This window comes from Amphiura filiformis, chromosome 3 (genome assembly GCF_039555335.1).
Source record: "Amphiura filiformis chromosome 3, Afil_fr2py, whole genome shotgun sequence".
In the NCBI taxonomy this organism is placed as follows: domain Eukaryota; kingdom Metazoa; phylum Echinodermata; class Ophiuroidea; order Amphilepidida; family Amphiuridae; genus Amphiura; species Amphiura filiformis.
In genome coordinates this window covers 81,355,790-81,375,191 of record NC_092630.1, presented here as the reverse complement: position 1 = coordinate 81,375,191, position 19,402 = coordinate 81,355,790, and positions in this window count along the sequence as shown.

Sequence of the window (19,402 nt, the reverse complement as noted above, 5' to 3'; positions counted from 1 at the left end):
CATGATTTGAAAGCCATAAGTGGAATTGGAATATAATGAATCAATGAAACAACCACTTTTCATTGTTATTTTGAAATTTGAGTGTTATTTTATATCTTGTATTTATATGCACCATTATTTTCGGTGACAGAAACTTATTTTGACGCATCAAAGGGTAAATAGGAATATTTAGTGGACTTTGGTCATAGATTAGATCAGCATAATCAAATTAACCCTAGTCATCAAGCAAATAAAGCAAAAGATATGCGGTAATTATAAGTATCAAAATTCATATTGAATAATAATTACTGTCATGTGTCACGTTGGTCTACATGAAATAAATAAACATTAACGGAACATTTTATGTTTACATCAAGGACACATCGCGCATACCTTCACCATGTTTTTGTTCGGGTTTTTTCAATAATAGTGTTGTTTTTGTTTTTTATATTTCTTGTTTGTTTCAGGTTTTTGTTGGGTTTATTTTGGGTATATTTTATTTATTTCAAGGAAATAAATGTGTTTTTTAGACATCGATTATATTCAGTATTAGATTCATAACGCATAGATCATGAGATTATGGCATGCAGCGAAGAAATTGTAATGATTAGGAATGACTTGGCAAAATACAGTTTATTTGTTAACGATTGGAAAATTACTGAAAAGGGTAGATAAGGCAGATAAAAAGAATAACCACGAAACTTAAATAATTATATCCAATATTTGAATTTGAGCAAAACGTGTGTTCATCAAAATGTTAAAGTCATAGTGATGGTGGCATACCTTATAAGGACTTATTCGTAACACAAGCCCGTGACATCGATTCCAAGGGGTTTCCAATGCTAAATCTACTCATAACGCTGCCTATATGGTTCCCTCTGAAGAAAACAAAATATCAATATTATACTAAGTCAAAACCTAAACCCACAACAGGGCATTAACATTCATGATAAACAAGGAATAGCAACGTGATGTACTATTTTGTAGAGAAAGGCATGGTGTTGGCAAGGCAATAAGGAAGTATCTGGAAGATCCAATGAACAAATACTCCAGTGAACCCGAAACTGACCGGATAGGACAACAAAGTTGTTCTAATTATGTTTAAAAGTCACCAATCAAATGATGAGAATACACAAAAGGTATCAGTTATTGAAGCTGTTGCGAGTAGGAAATAACCCAGGCTTAAATCACCTCTTCCAATTTCACGAAAAATATACACACTGATATAATATGATAATTATAATTCACAAGAAATTAATCATTTTAAAGAAGTAAAGTGCGACTGGACAATGCTTTAACATGCAAAACATATTCTGTCGGTCCGTGTCACGTCACTTCCGGTTGATGATGTTCGAGTGAAAACAAGTCCCTGATTCGATTTTTGTTGATGATTTCTGTCATTGGTGTTATGTAAATTTCGACCGCAAATAGTCAGTGGAATCACACAACCGTTTCTAAGTCTTCAGAGTGGAAGAAACTTACTTGATTTACCGTTTATATACTGACAAACTTAAAATTAAATTCCATGGTCGAGTGTTGTTTTTTCCGAAATTGAATGCCACTCCAGCAACATCGCTATGTAGCCTCCTTCACAGTCGGTTTCTGTTGTTCATAACAAACCGTGAGCCAGATGCAGTTTGGGCCCGAGACTAGAGATAGCCCGGATGTCCGACCGACAGAATAGACGAATCCAACGAGCCAAGTGATTGTCAGAATTTAGTCGGCCATGACTGGGTCCCCGGCGCACCAAACTGGTGTTGTAACTGCCCAATTGGGTGGATTAAAGCCGCTTAAAAATCGATGTTATGTTGTATTGTGTTGTAAACTTTCATCATTCTATTGTCTACGTGTAACGCGGGTGATGAAACGTAGTTTAAAAGACGCATCATTTCATATTTTAGGTGGGACATACCTGACGGGGACCCAGCTATGGCTAGGATAGGATAGGATAGCAATCACCGCTTTATGATCTTAATAATTATGCTATGTACAACCTGCTATTTCTTGTGACTTGTATACATTATCAGTAATCAGTGTGTTGTTATGTACAATTTTCCTCAACACTTGTCAACATCACTTTAACTGCAAACTTCAAGGACAAAGACACTAACCACTTGCAAAAGCAATAGTTGCAGAATTTTTTCTTCTTGCTGATCAGTTTCTCTGAAGTATTATGTCCCATGAAGATAATTGTAGACTTGCATAATCCTTTGCGTACAAAATCCTTGCACATATGACAAAACGATGCTGCTTTCACCATTCACTCACTTTTTTCAGGAACAGTTAGTTCTTGCATTGACAGACATGGTTGTTTCTTAAACCAGACTTCAGCAGTTTCTTTCAGCCTGGGCTGTCAACTTAACTATTACACATTGGCGTGAGTCTTACGCATTCGTGCACATTTGGGCACTTCCTCACGCTCTCAGGCCAAGGTAGTAGAATCACATACATCATCAAAATGTTGTTGGACGAATGTTTTTACCACTTCCCGCAACTTTTAGATTCTTGAGCGCCCTGGCGAATAACTTGATGTCAACATTTAACAATTTTTGTCGGTAAACAATATTTCCATCCCAGTACGCACCTGTTCGACAATATCCCACTGCATGAATTTCCAAAACGCTGATAGCCCTGCTACAGCATACACGACAGAAGCCGGAGTATATTCCATTTTTGGGACATATACGCACTTTGACGTGCTCTAAAATTGAATCATTTAACTTTGTTTACAATTTTAATGAGAGATGGGAACCCTCGTTCAAGTAATCACGAGTTTGTGTATTATGACATTTTCAGGGGAAACATCGAGGGTTCAGAATCAGAAAGCCATAACTCACTATGATCAGCTCTCACAAAATGAGCATAAAGTTGGCTCCTTGCTCTAGTCTTCTATAGTGCCCTGACGACTTTATGCTCATTTTGTTGGAGCAGATGATTGTGAGTTGAGCTTTTCTGGCTCTCAACCCTCGACGTGCACTCATTGGTTGCAATAACAATTCAGTCAAGATTTATTATATTCTCCAACATGTTCACTGTATTGCATAAATGGAAAATCCCAATGTCTATAAAAAGGTGAAATATAATTAGGGTCTTGTTAGTATAAACAAATAAATAATGTTTTCGGGGCAGATTTGGATCAAGAAAGTTGCTGTAGGCTTTCTAATGTGTTGGTAGCCTATGTGCCTTCAAAGAAAGGTACATGTAAACCTGTTGTTTTGTATTGCCAATAATCCAGCAATAACGAAGGCGGTTTCGAGTATAAGGTAACAATATTCTTCTGTCGAGTTGCTGAAGTCTGTATGAAACAACATAATAGAGAGATTGCGATTTCCAAACGTAGGTATCGGACGTACGTTGATCTATTCAAAACCACTCTCCTGTATCGAAGCGAGGTCACGTATTTAGCCAGTTTTGAAGATTTTCCACAAAAGCGGGCTGTTTGAATTAGGCAGATACTCCGTTGCCTGCGCTTACTATTAATGTTGCAATCACTATGCCCTCTATCGACCTAGATTAGATTAGATCAGATATTAGTCTTTATTCCAGCCGACTTGTTCTCCTTCGTGACGAATGAGCACAATCCAGTTTGGAACCGAGACTAGCAATATTTAACACCGTATTAACTTACGTAAAAACGTACGTGAAAACGTACGGTCCACGTGCTGCGTTTGGAACATCGCAATCTCTCTAATGTCATTTGTCAATAAAGTGGAACAGTGCGGAAAAATACCTGTTTCCTGGAGAAAGTGAGTAATTGATGACAGCAGCAGCATTTTGGAAAGTATCATCTGTGCGAGGATTTGTGCGCAAAGGATATAAAACTTCAAGTCAACAGTGGACTTCGCTGTACGGAGGTCTTCGCATGACAAGTTTGAATCAGGATATACATCGGTCTTTCATAACATTGAGTGTAACAGTCACATCTTTGAGTGAAACATTCAATCTGAATATACTTTTCATTGAAGATTCAAATTTTGTTAACTTAAATAGTGTGCTGTTGTTGTGCATTCGTATGAGAACTGAGAAAGGTGTATTTTATCTGTCTGGAAAAGATTGAGTCTTTCAGTCAAATCTAATTTCCCAAGAATCAAATTCAAATTATCACAAGTCAGAATGTTTCGCGAAAGTGTATGTCTAAATCCTTGTGATGAGTTTAACAATTAGTTCAGTTTTGTTAGCAAACAAATAAACACAAAAGTTTGGTGTCAGTTATATTTTGGAGAGTACAGTTTCAGATTAACCATGTATCTTATGTAATGGTATTAGAAATGTCTGTAGGTTATTCTGAGTGTTTTACGTTTCATCCAAACAATTACCAGCTTTACTAGCCTGATAATGACAACGATGGTTGCGGTCATTAGATTTTTAGACCAAATGGGCATTAAAACTAATGGGCATTAGACTGAATGGGTATTGGACTAAATGGTTATTAGACTAAACGGCTATTGGACCAAATGGTTTATTATCCCAAAATTAATGGTTATGAGACGAAATTGTACTGGGCATAGTTACATAGGTTTAAACTAACTAAAAATAATATAAAAATAAATAAAAATAAAAATAAATAAATACTCTCCCCCTATTTGAGTGTTCGGGCTCAAACACCTTTATCCGAAATAACGATCTCTCGCTCAGAATTTATAGAGTGAAGTCAATGAGCCCCTCATGGATAATAAACATTGCCATTTCCCTGATTAAATACTACCATGACTATTGTCTCGAACTACTGTATTATATTCAAAAGTCATTGTCTTTAGCCGTCTATCATAATTACGTAAGCGATTATCTGGAGTTTACCTCTACCGAGTAATCGTGATCGATTTATTATCAGATAACAACAAAGAGTAGGTGGCAAATTGGTCTCCTTGGGCCAGACAGAAATAGAATCTCCCTGAAAAGGAAACGACCGAGTATCAACATTGATTCACAGAGGTCAAAATATACTAGAGAAGTCTAGAAATGTGGAAGTTCCATAAAGAAATGGAAGCGAAAAAAAGGCGGAAAAAGCCCCGAAGAAAGTTGATCATTTGAACAGAAAGAATATAAGGTCGCAGCGGACATCCTAAAACGCGACGTCTGTCTGTTTTTGCTTGGCGACGTGACGTTGACGTTTTTAATTTCCGAGTTTCGGCTGCAATCTTCTGTTCTTTCCACTCAAATGATTAGCGTTATTCGGCACCTCGCTCGCTTTATGGACATCTTCTGCAACGATAAACGCTGTGGAAATTTACCCACAGTGGAAGACGATGGCGGAAAATTAGACGCTGTATCTGTCGGAAAACGCCCGCAAGACGTAGGACTCACTAGGAGTGTATACTGGCCTTGAACGATATAGAGCACAGACAAACAGTTACATCAACTACTATCGGACAATGACCACTCCTTTATCAACGCTATCAGCATAGGCTTATTTTGTAAACTCACGCGCTGAATTTTCCTTTTCTTTCTTTAGGAACATGTTTGCACATCCAAGGAAACAATCCCCACAATGAGATTCAGATACGTGCACACCAGTGACATTGCCACGGTACGATTTAGTGACATAAGCACATTTTGCATAAAATCGACTTATGGAATTATGTCTGATTATTCCACCGCAGTTATCGACGCAAAGTTTTATAACACAAAAGGAAAATGTCATTAGTAAGTTCGAAGGTTTTATCCTGACGGGAAGCTTGTAATGTGTTGAACCCAAGTATTTTACTCCCGGATTTTACTATGGTTACAACGAGTGCGTAAACCAGCAGTTACGTATACCACAGAAGCTTACAATTTGTATAGATAAATATTGGACCTCAATAATAACACCTAGTACCTAAAGCATTTTGCAAGTTTTGATTTTAAAGTAGGTAGTAGGTAGGTCATCTGTAGGAAAATGCCAGCTTAGTTACAAACAAACATTGGTAAATGAGAACATCTAGGTCACCACCTTTAACAACTTAATATGACACACTTATATATAGGTTTGATGATATAAGAGAAGTAAAGAGACTAATAACTTGACCGGTACCAGGTATGTGTATATAGAGGTCACGTGAATGTGTCATCTGTTATGCTTCCTTCGCTTGATGACTTTGATGCTATGGTAAACACGAATTATTTATATCGTCATTAAGGACTCCCAGTAACTGTGGGCATGCTGTGGGTGTGTCTTAAAAATCTTAAAAATTTATATCAACAAGAGCAAGACCAAATTAAATGTATATATTTTGAACCAACTCACACATTCATAAAATTTAACAAAAATAAAATAAAACATCACTCAGTCTGATAAATATAGGGTCCACAATTTATACATAATTATCGACATCGATATGTTGTATGTCGATGGTCCGACCAAAAATGTCTACCCTTGTCATATGTCTTCTGCCAGGTATCCTCTTCCAATATGCCCTTTGCCTAGTATTCGGCATGTTGGAGATCCATCTTTGTGTCTTTGCTATCTTGTCCTTTCATCTTGTTAGAGGACGTCTTAGTACCATAGTCTTATATGCTTCGTATGGTAGTCGGCTATGTCGTGGCGTCTTGGCAGCATAGCCAAACCACTTCAGCCGCCAACTAGTGTAGGACGGGCCAGAGACATGTTTCAAAGGATTCAAGTTTATGACAGTCCAAATTACGTATTACCCGTGACTCAGCTAAATAGGTGGCAATTCAGAGTATTAGATACTGGTGTATTCTGATTTTAAGTAGTCTTCCCATGTCGCAATTACTGGTACTTCTAAATCTACAAATTGCCTAGGCTGCCAGTCTTGCACGCCTCTTGATATCCTCCTGGTCTGATGGTTCATTACGACGACAAAGTCATTCACTTTGTCAATGGGTGTTTGGTCAAGGGTAATATCTCGCGCGTCATTTAACATGGATTTACATTCAGTTGGGTTGATCTTCACTCCCCGTGAGATACATACTTTTGCAGCTTTTAATACAACAGGGTTGTGTCATCAGTATATCGGACATTGTTGATCTTCATCTCTCACTCATTCAGGTCATTATAAATTTCAGGAAGAGATTGAAGAGGCATGGAGATTTAAGGCAACTCTGATACTTCAAACCTCCATGGTATCAAATGCTGCCTTCATAACAATCATTGTATCAGAGTGCATCTTTGCACGCCCTTCTCTATTACTTGGCGATCAATGAATGCAGCTTCAGTGGTATCTCCGAAGCTTCTGAATCCACATTGTTCTTCTCCAAGGTGGTCATATATGGTTTCCTGCATATGGCTGGATCTAGTTTGTCACTTTTCTTGAATACTTATATACTTCTTACCTTTCAAATTCTTGATGGCCTTTTCAGGGAAAGGAATGCCTGTTGAGTTTGGGTTATTAAGTTCCGAGATAGAGTACAGCGCTTCCCCCATCTCAGGGGGCATTCGGTGTTCAGATGTTTCTAGAAGTGTTATTCTGAGCACTTTATTACTTCGTCTGAATCAGTCTGCAGATAATCATGTTTATCTTTGACTGCTGCATGCAGTTGCGCTCTTTTACCAGCTAGGTTTGTGACGCTAATGAAGAGTTCGTGACTGTTGTTTCTAACGTGGACGTGTTCCTTTTTACGCAGATTCCTTTCCAGTATTTAACTTGATATTTGACTGACATATTCAATTTGGAGTAGCTGGTGAAGTTGAGGGGGTCACCATAAGGATCATATCTATCCTTCTCTGTTGACATGCCTTTCGCACTCCTTCAGGAAGCCCTTGCCGAGACCTCTTCACACCTCTTCTTGGCTTCTTGGGGATTCTTTCCCGTAGGTATCATAGAATTCATAAATATCTGCTTCCCAATATGCATTGGTGGTTGTGATACTTTTGGGTGAGACTGGTTATTTGCTTTAGCTGTTTGAGACCCCATCTAAATAAATAATAATTACTAAAACTAGATGCACTTTAATGTTTTCAATAATTTCCCTGCTGAACCCATGATAGTGTAATGGTGTAAATCATGTTTTGAACACAATCAGTGGGGACATGTAGCAATTTCAACAGTGTACCTGTTTCTAAGATTAACAACGCAATTGAAATGTTTTACATAATTATTTTACAGGAATAATGTCTGTTCAGTTTTCTTTCAGTCAACTGCAGCAAGAGTTGTCATACAATCATGGAGCATTTACTTGATCAATTCTGATTCACGTAGTAATCTTCTCCCGCCAAGACTTTCCTACCCCTGCAGGTAGTCTCACTATTTCAGTGTGTACAGATTGCATATCCTTTTGGCATACGTGCATGATCACAGATGCCCATTGACGTCTTAAAGCATGTACTCGTGCGCAAAAGTAAAGTGTTACGTTTCATTAAGGTTACGCTGATGTGACATCAGAGTCAGTTATATTAATCACAGTTTTGCTTACGACGATCAATATCCAGCAAAGGGTTCCAAATTCTACTTTTTTACAGAAATCACCACAAAGTGTGGTAATCACCACTTCATAGTGTTGATAACCGCTTAGAACTACATACAGAAAAAAGAGAGTTTTCAATCCTAAATGGACCGGAAATTATATTATGCAATATATTTATGTCATGGACAAAAGTTTGACTATGACAATATACCGCAGAATCCCATCCACACCCTCTATATGCCTCTAAATTAGTGTTTGGTTATTGTTGTTTTTGTTCTTTTGACCAAAAAGTAATTACCCCACCCCCTTAATGAATGACCATTACTCTAAAACAATTGATCGTGTGCCAAATTTGGGATATGTATTTAAAGCACTCTCTAGACCATGTATACGATCCACTTATAAGAACCAAGCCTCCGAGAGATGAGAAAATCACCGGAAGCAGCGGCCAAAACCGCGGGAAAAGTGGATCCCAATGGTCATTTCTGAAGAATCCATCAGCCGAGATGGCGAAAGTCTAAAATTAGTGAGTATTTTATGGATTTGGCAATCATAAAATTTAACCAAGTTTTACAATAATATTACTTTCAGTGTACAAATCCAGATCCAAAGTGACCAAGTGAATATATCATAATATAAGCTTTACTTCGCTTCTGAATTCAATCCGTGTTGTAGCCTGATGTTGCTCAGAGTTGTTTTCTGGTTAAAGATCGACTTAACTTAATTTTCAAATATTGGGTTACTTTGATTCAAATGTACGCTGTGACATTAATATTGGCACCATATTGCAACAAATGATCACGGGCAAATGATGTGTCATAATACGCAGAAATAACTTCTGCTTCAAATGCATATTCCAAGTTTGGGATATGATCAACCGTTTTTGAATAATGGTAATTCATTAAGGGGTGGTAATTACTGTTTTGGTAGATCTTGGAGTTTGGAGTTTGAGCAACTATAGGGACCACAACTTATAAGTATTTTTTTAAATATATTTTACCAAATGTAAAATCGTATGTATATTTTTTATATGTTTGTTTTACACATATGGACCAATTTATAGCGTCACACATTATTGCGTTCAGTCACAATGCGGGTTAATTGTGTAAGAAAGGAGACCGTTTTAAAGGTTCCACCTAAGTCCATAGCAGTCAGCTTTCCTTTAATAAAAACATGAATAGACTTGGCCTACTGTATTGTTTGAAAGTTGACTCCTATGGACTCCGATGCAACTGTTAACACTGTTTAGAACGGTCTTTTTATACATAATGAACCATTGGGACTAAACGCAATGACGTGTGACGCTATATTCTGGTCCATTATGTAAAACAATAAGGCTCTCCACACCTTTTTTACAGGTGTGCATTTCGTCAAATATTTTCCGATTTATTTCACAAAATTATTTAGGGGGAGACTTATAGGTTGTGGACCCTATATATTACTAATACAGGCATGTATTATTGTAAGATCAATCGGACAGTATGTAATGAAAGTTGACCAAGAAATAAACACTTTGGTAAAATGTGAGACTTGCCATTAAACTTGGATGGAAATGGGACGTCTTTGAACTTCAGCAACTTTAGGACTTGAAGTGAAGCAACATATTATTCTGCGAAAATGGCAGTTTTTACAAATGACATCAATTATCTCCAAACTGAAAGAGAAGAAAATATGATGACTGGTAACGTGTTAGAGCTGATATTCAGTACTATGATAACTAATGCACATGTAAATAGAGCTATAGAATATTACAAAATATAACAAAGAGGATTACTTTCATTTTCTTGGCTGACAAAAAGTATTATCTCAGTTCCTTGACCAGCCAATTTGTTTCTCCTCATGTTCTTGGCGTATAAAAGTTGTTCTCTTCTATTCTTGACTAACAAAAAATTTATTTTCAGTCAATTTCCAAAAGTTGTCCATGTTTTCTGGCTGATTATTATTGTCCCCACATCGCGGTCATTGTCTTGGCTCAGTTCACAATATCTGTTGATGAATATTTCCGAGGAGTCAACTAGCCTTCCTACTGAACACCGCCCCATTACATTGGCATTCCTAACACGACTTTGAGACATCTTTTAAATGTCGCTTTAAGGGTGTGTCAAAATAATCTGTAATCATAAAAATATTTAAATCTAAATGTTAAATTGTAAGATAACCTAGCCTGATGTATGTTGTCTATTGTATGTGAAGGTTTGATGAACGTATTTCTACTTGCAATAGAAGATCCCGAAAACAAAGTTTCATGCGAATTAGAGAATAGGAATTTTTGTTTTTACTATCCTCTACAAAAATAAATTATTATGATGTGATTTAAACCATTTCATAAATTTAACCATTCATATCTTGCCAATGAAGTAATATGCTCTGGTACTAGTTTTGCTGTTTTAGACAATAATAGGTATGCCAATAATACTACAGGAAGGTATACGAGCCACCAAGAAATGCGCAAGAATCGAGGCACAATTAATGAGTGTTTACATGTAAATGGGTAGTTATATTGTTTTAAACAACACGCTGTCATAAGAGCGGTTTGTTTCACGGTTCCTGAATAAGAATTTAAAAGTTTGGTACAGATCATTTGGACTCACCCTGTATATTAGTAAACTGTATGGCCTGCCCTACTTCGGGCCAATTATGTTAGGGACCTCTAACATTGGAGTCGGCTCTATTACTTTACTATCATCAATGGTAAGGAAGGTATTAGCTGGTATTCATGGGTGGATATAGGAGGGCCTCGACTGAGAGAAAGGGCGAAAGTTTTTATAGAAGAATAGACTACTCCGTAGTCCATTTGCCCAATTTGCATACTCTGGCTATTACATTTAAGCATAAAACTCTGATTTGTATTAATTAGTGTGCAATTGATAGATTTTCACATCTGATCTTTTCAGTCAACGTACTCCCTCTGTTTGTAAGCTTACCAAGTGGATTTTTTACTCGGGCTTTCGCGATCAATAAACTGGTAGATTCAAAAATCAGAATTGTTCAGTATTAAAGTGAGCAATTATGCAAGATATGTTGCATTCAATAACATAAGTATACTTTACTTTTATTGTCACTAATTATATAAACTCTTTATTTATTATTTATCTTATTTATTATTATCTTTTTTACTATTAATTATAATACATATCAGTATAATTTTGAGTTCCAACAGGATGCGTTCATCATGATTAATAATAACATATTTGTATTTATCAAAATTCGACTATGGCATAGTCTAATAGAAGAAAGGATAGATGTACGTTGAAAAGAAATGCAGTTTGTGCCTGGGCAAAAAAAACCCGATGTGTCTACATAGTTGGTCCTAACTCCTAATTATCAACCAATCAAATTTATTTATTTTCCATCTTAAATCAAAATCAAAAATGAACAACAAGAGATAATATTATAAGAAAACATCAAACAATCCAGGAGTTACAATAGAAATCAAAGACAGTGGATGTTGCAACCAACAACAAAAATATAATGAGAATATAAATAAATTGTACGGTAATGAGTTAAAAGAACATAAAACCATGAACATACAATAAATGATACAATAGGCTTAAATCGCCAAATTGCTCAGACAAAGTATAGTTACACTTACAAATATCGTCATGTATTAAAAACCAAAAGGATATTGAGCAAATTAATAAACTGACTGGATGCACCATTTCATGCTAATTTTGACACCTTATTCGTTGCTCCGTGATCTCGTTGAAAAAGTTACAACTATTTTAAGTTGGTACTATATCCCCTGATCAATTTTGTAACTAATTTTGCATTTTCTCAAACAATATCTACACACTGATAACAAAAGTTATGTATATTATAGGGGCAAGGAATCCAATTTCAGTGATTCGAGACAAGTGGTTCATTATATAATGTTAAGAAATGAGGTACATTCTAACGGTACCTCTTTTCTTATCATAAATATTTTTCTTTATTTGATTGGCCTATAAAGCAAGTACCGCATTGGATACTCATCCAGAAGCCTATGTAGGGTCCTTTGTATATAGCCAACTGCAACTTTTGAAATCCATTCAAATGCTTGTAACTTTTTTCAAATGAGGTGTCAAAATTCACATAATAAAATGGCGCATCCAGGGAGTTATTAATTTGCTCAATACATTTTTGGGTTTTAAAACTTGGCAATATTTTCAAGTGCAACAATACTTTTGTGAGCAGTTCATATTGAATTAACCAGGGAGCTGGTAGCCTAATGGATATGGCGTCCTTCTAGCGATCGGAAGATCGTGGGTTTGAATCCCATGCCGGCACATTGCCTTGCTTTTTTTTCAAGTTGGGTTGTCATGGTTGTGTGCCAATCGGGATTTGTGTTTATTTCTTGTCTAATTTATCAATTCGCAATTTTCGCTTGACAAAACCAGTAAGTTTTTACTTACTCTAATATTTCGTCCTACACGTCGGAGGACTTCATCAGATGTGACTATCTGATCCACTTTGCCGGGAAACTGACTTCCGGTTATGATTGGTCTTGTCTCCAGTCTTTGTCTAATATTTAATTGTAATACTTTGGGTTGATAAATTGTTCTTTCTTTCTTAATAATAATAATTATTCAGTTTCCTCTTGTAGGGGGCACTTGTTCCCCCATTGTGTTTATATGTTCTTATGCAGGATGCGTAGCCCCCGGGCGTAGCCCCACTACCTAGTGCATATTGAACAGTGAAATATTTGATGAATTTACTGGAGACAACATAACAGAGTAACAGGTAGATAAGAATTGAATGAAAGTAGGAGAGAAAGAAAACAATGAATTGAAAATAAAATAAAAACTAGTATAATCTGAAAGAAGTCATGCAAAACGTGAGGCCAGAACCTGATATGATTGCGTGCTGTTATATATGTAATTGCTTTTGTATTAAAGACACGACAGTGTGATACGTGATAGTGATATTTCCGGTATCCAAATTAAATTATTAAATCATCGTGTGATTTTACAAGATCTTTGGCAAAATTTCATCTATTTATGCTCTAAGAACCTGATCAGCTCAAATGATTACATTCCCAGTTCAGCATTTAAAATAGCTGCGTCCTCAAAAACAGATAACAGAATAAACTGATTTTAGTATGATTATAATGATAATAATGACAATATTGTTACTGTGTCTCCTCATACGAATTGGTAGATAAACAAGCAAAGTAGATTTAAACTGTCATTTTTATCACAAGTATATTGAGATATTTACCTCAATATTTTGATGTGTAGGCCTACAACACATATCCTCATCAAGGGGGCTCCAATGATGAACTGATGGAGTTGTACGTCCTTCTCTCGACCTTTGATGTCCTTTCTATTAATCGGATTATGACATTATGTTATAGAGCTCAAATCCTTGATCATGGATGTGTTTTCTGATTTCAATGGACTTTCATCACCATACCCTTTCTGGACATTATCTCGCCAAAATTTCCATGGCATATTCCGAAGCTATAGGTAAGTCCACCAGCTTCAAACCCCACACGATACAAAATCCTTGTTTCATCCATATTACAAAATACCAATTGAAAAATTGCATATACTATATTAACTGCACCGAATGCACAAAATTCTACATCAGACAGTCTAGCAGACAACTGGGACAGAGAATTCAAGAAGTCCACTGCCCCCAGCGGACAGGACCCCATCTGCCGTGTAGTGACCTTGAATCAGAAAACACACTCCAGCGCTCAACCGTGATCTAGGATTTGAGCTGCCTTCTTTATATAATGCCCTAAATCCGATAAATAGGCAGCAGTGTGGCACACTGATTGAGGTCTTTGCCTTTGGTGTCAGATGTCCCGGGTTCAAATCCCCACAGGACCCAATAAATCCGCTCTCCCCGGTACCTATTCTGGTAAGGATGGGCAGATGGCCATGATAAAAGACCTCGTTATCGATTCCGATCAGGGTAATAAGTCCGATTGTTGGCTACACTTGCCTGTCCTGTAAAAATGCCCTGACCAGCTATCTACGGCGAGCTCCTTCACCACACCAGGTCACTTGTGCCTGGCCGTTATCTCCTAAATTTCAACTATTAATACATTATGCTTGACATAAAAATATTTTAAAGAAATATAGGTCAAGAAAAGGATATCCAATTTCACCAGTTCATTATTGGAGCCCTGCTGATGAGGATATGTGTTGTACACATCGAAATATTGAGATAAATATCTTAATTTACTTGTGATGAATTGACATACATTTTCAAGCAAAAAAGACCTAGGGTAAATGAGCGGCAGTCTTCATTGACTCCATGACGGACCAGCAGGAACTCGGCACACCATCACGAACTGCTGGCCCTGATTATTGTCGGCCCTGCTGGCCCTGATTATTGTCGCTCTACCTTCAAACCTCGCGTAATATCTACCAATAATGTTCGATTCCTTAACAGTACGAACATTAATGTTTGCACAGTATGTTTTGTAGGAGCTGAGAGTACACCAGACATATCGAATTGCATTCCGAATACGAGGAATGTCCTTCTGATATCAAATAATTTAGATTTTTGAAATTCGTGATACAATACAAATTTCATGACAAATTATCAAAATTTGATCTTTTTAAAATATTTATTAAACTTTTAAATCTAATGATATGTACTTAAAGTAGCTGGGATGAAAAGCCGACGATCAATAATGACAATTTTGACCTTTCATATTGAAGATGTACATTTTTTCCCAAAAGATCTAAATTTTTTTGGTGTCTTTGGGGAAAAAATCCATATCTTCAATACGAAAGGTCAAAATTATCAATTTATTCTTGTCATTTTTTTAAAAGCACAGGATCTAACATAATGCGAAATCGAGTGCATTGAATCCTGAAGTTCGCAAATGAGCACGTAATCGATTTAATACTTTTTAGGTAAATTCCAAAAAAAGTGATGTGATGAGCGTGGCTATGTTAGACCATTGAAATCTATTAATATTTGAGTACTAGTAAAACAGATCTAGATATTTGATAAAGTGTGTCGGGAAGTAATTCAACGTAACATTTCGGAAGTTATATTTTGATAAATAGATCATTGGCGACTACCACAGCGTCGTTAACCTTCAGAGCTCAGTTACCTGTTTTAGGATGTACACTCTGATGGTGTAGTTCACTTGGAAGGCAACAGGGATGTTAATTGCTTGTGCTTGGTAACTAACTTCAAAGGCCGGGCCTTGCATGGGCTTCGGTTTAGGCTTTGGTAGATTAAACCGCGACTTTTTGTGGCAAAACCCGTCTAACGTCCCTCCGAATTGTTTCTTGGTATTGGTACCAACAGCATCTTCTGGACAGATGTGAAATTTCTGTTTAGCCAAATTAAGCTTCCTTTTACGATTCTCTTTATTGCATGGTCCATTATTTTCCTCTTCCTTATTGGTTTGCCAAACGTGGCTGCCAAGAGTTTATTGTAAAAACTCCTGCTTCTTATTGCCACTGGGAAGTAGTAAGTGTCCCTAAGTGGTTCTCACATTCGACAACAGGTTCCATGTATACTTGTATTTCTTTCTCGTGGCTGCATTGGTAAGGTGCCGGCTTGGGATTCAAACCCACGACCTTCCGTTCACTAGACGGATGCCCTATTCATTAGGCCACCAGCTACCACTGACAAATGGTGGTGAACTAATGCACACACTCACAAGTACAGGAGATCATTAATGCATGATGCAGTCATGTCTACAGTAAATTCATCTCGACCTTTGCAGGACTTAACCCCATCAAAAGCTATTAAACCAAGATAACACTCATTGAAACAGCTCAACTGATTACATCGGATCTTCTCTGGTTGTGCACAAGTGACTGTTTTCATGTGCGATATCGCAATAAAGCTGGTATTCATAGCTTCAGTTGGGTAACCGATTATAAAGGAAACGAAAGGAAACAATGTTATGTGTGGCTTTGTTCACGAAATATTTTTGGTGTTATCTGTTGTTTACATGTCCTTCCTAAAACACAAAAGTACGACCCTCTCCAAACACCTAAATTAGCTAAAAATTTAGGACATGTTACAAAACTTTATTTTCTAGAACCTATTTAGAATAATTTAAATGTAGCTTTTACCGGTTTTTTTGTGGCATCCTTCAGAAGTGAGCGGTCCGATACCAATATTTTCGGTCAAATCTCCATTCGAATAACACGGGGAGTTGGCTAGCTATGCCTTGCCCTCACTCATATTTTACAAAAGTACGACCATTTCTGAACATCTAACCTAGCTGTAATTTTAGGTCATGTTAGAGAAATATATTTGCTAGAAGTTTTGGAGAATAAATAAAATATTGGCTGGTTATTTTTCACACAGTGATGTTAACTAGGCAAGTGTCCATTCTCCCAACATACATCATTTGTAGGGGTCACGCGTCAATGGTGAGAGCACTGTGTATTGTGTATAGGAAAACGGACAGTAACTGCAGTATGGATACTTTTAAGTTAAGACTGTTACCCCAGCATTATACAATTATCATGATTATACATTAGATAGGTAATGGGGCTACGGATCCTGCACAAGAACATATAAACACAAGGGGGGAACAATTGCTCAATGGGCACTGTGAGTTGAAATAATATCACCATCTTGACGTTAGGACTCAGTTTTACAGTCTCTATAATGTATGGGGGAACAGTTACGCGATACAGTGTTCATTACCCGGCAAAAACTCCGGCAAACTGCCAGTCATTAACTTGGCTAAGAACTTGAAGGCTTAGAGAGTTAGACAGAGCCCAAGAGTGGGTTTTTCCTAACTGCAACGCTTCAGGTTGACTGGAGATGAGATAGTGTGATCGATCTCTTGAGGGACTTTGTGCATAATATAGGTTAGTGAATTCCTATGTAAATCTTGGATTATGATTGCATTATTATATTATGATACCATTTATCTGGCTTTTGCCTGTTACATCTAGAACTCTAGACTTAACTTTTTAATCAGCGTCTTTGACAGATTGGTTTCCCTAGACAAGATTCACTGGGTTACTTTGCTTACTTGCAAATATATTTCCACTTGCATTCTTCACAGTTAAAAAGAGACGGGTATTTTGTATTTACTTTCTTGAATATCAGTATTATATCTCCTGCTTGTATATCTTGTGCTTGGATATGTTGTTTTCAACAGATTTACCACATTCGCTTTGCTATAAACATTGAATTCCGTTGTCTGTTGACGTAATGAAAAGTGTTAGCTTTCAATAAAAAATCTGATTGGACGAAGGGAACAATTGAGGTTTTGACAAAAACCAATCACAGATGCCTATTGCGTAGCGGCTAGACTCGCCGTGCTTTGAAATATATGTGTACTCGAGTGTATCGAGGTGGAAACTGTGCGTTGATGCATTAAAGATAATCGTTTTGTAACCAATATGAATCTTTTCCCCCGTGCAAACGTTTTTGAATAAATTTATTAGAACGTTTATGCATGGTTTAATTGCTGCTTTCCATTACGCTACCTATGCCTAAAACAAAGAGTGCATTTTCACTTCAAACCTTGCGTTCCCCCTGCGGTTTTCTATCGGTCACTGAGGTGACTGCATAAACATGTTGTTATATCACCACCAATGTCCACGGGCAGTACATGTATACAATCTTGTGCATGTGCTCGGCCATGTTAGTAGTTTGTTCCTGGAAATGACTTTCTCCTGAGGAATTTGCTTTAATATCAATATTAACAGTCTCATTACAAATGTATGATAAATGGTAGCACTGTTTTACTAACAGAGCATGATAAAATTATTTAAAATTAGATAGGTGTATTATTTTTATTTACGTAGTCTACACCATCTAGAAGCACAAGACTGGTTCAAAACACAGCTGTTAAGTTTAGTCAAACCAGTAAATTGCGATGTAAGCCGTGGCATGCCCTGCCCTGGTTAGCTCTTATATAGCTCAAGCGGACTTCATTCATATTACTCGTACAACTATTTGAAACTTGACTACTTAGATGGAACATACACCGTAATGTATAGGTTAATACAGGGTGGTGTGTTACATGCTGATATTGAACATTATTATGTTCACCATATGTTGATACGGCTTTAAAGGGCACCCTAGATATGTAATTGCCGAATAAGCTGCCAACATACTTTTCAGACTAGACAGCTAGAGGAAATATGTACACGCTAGCAGTGTAACATATCCGCTAAGCAAATACAAAGGTACACTATGGGGTATTAATGTTCATCTTCCGTTGACAATCACAAATGTTTACATTTTTGTCAATTTTTGTTTAATGAATCGACTCAATGATTTTTTAAAACTTTTTGTCCTGCTATACATCTTTCTGTCTTTTGGTGGCTAGAATCAAACTTTAGGCACCCTACATTGACATACAGGGTGAGTCAAAAAAAGTGCAATAGAGAAAAGAATCCATTTTTTTTTAAGAACCAAGTTGAACTTTTTAGGTTATAAAACATTTTATATATGGTATATTCATCAGTGACCTTGTGTGAAAAAAAGTAAGGAATTAGCATTTACGCTTTTGTTTTTATGACACATTTTATAGCGTTACCCAATTTTGATGTTTGTCCAAGAGACATCTAAAATTTGAATGTCAGCCCACTCTGTGTTAGGTAGATTTGGAACAACTGCCATTTTATTAACCTCATTGGCATTAAAATAAAATGGAACACCCAAAGTGTTATTACCCTTGGTCTTGTTTAAGGAGAAGAAACATTATTTGTTGTTATTTTCATTTTACCTTTACTTTAAAGATGTTTATTCTCTATCAAAAAGACACAAATTTGTAGGCGGGTTTTTCAAATGCCAAAATGAAATGCGCGCAAATTGAAGTGGAGTGAATTTCAAAATATCCAAAAAGTTGGACATATTGGGATTATAAAAACTGGTGTTGGAGTCGAGTGAGGTATGGAGGACTTAAAGTAATGTAAGAAAGTTTGTTTGAACAGAAAAAAAGAAATAAAAATAACGCAAAAACAACCTTATTATAATAAAAGTAAGTTTCAGATCTGGTGTCTTTACCGTGCACTGTGTGCTCTCATTCAAAATATATGGTACCTCGTGGACAAATAACAAAATTGGGTATCGCAGCAAAAGGACTCATAAAATTTAAACGGTAGTCGTGATTCACTTCATATTTTCACAGAAGGTGGCCATTGAGTGT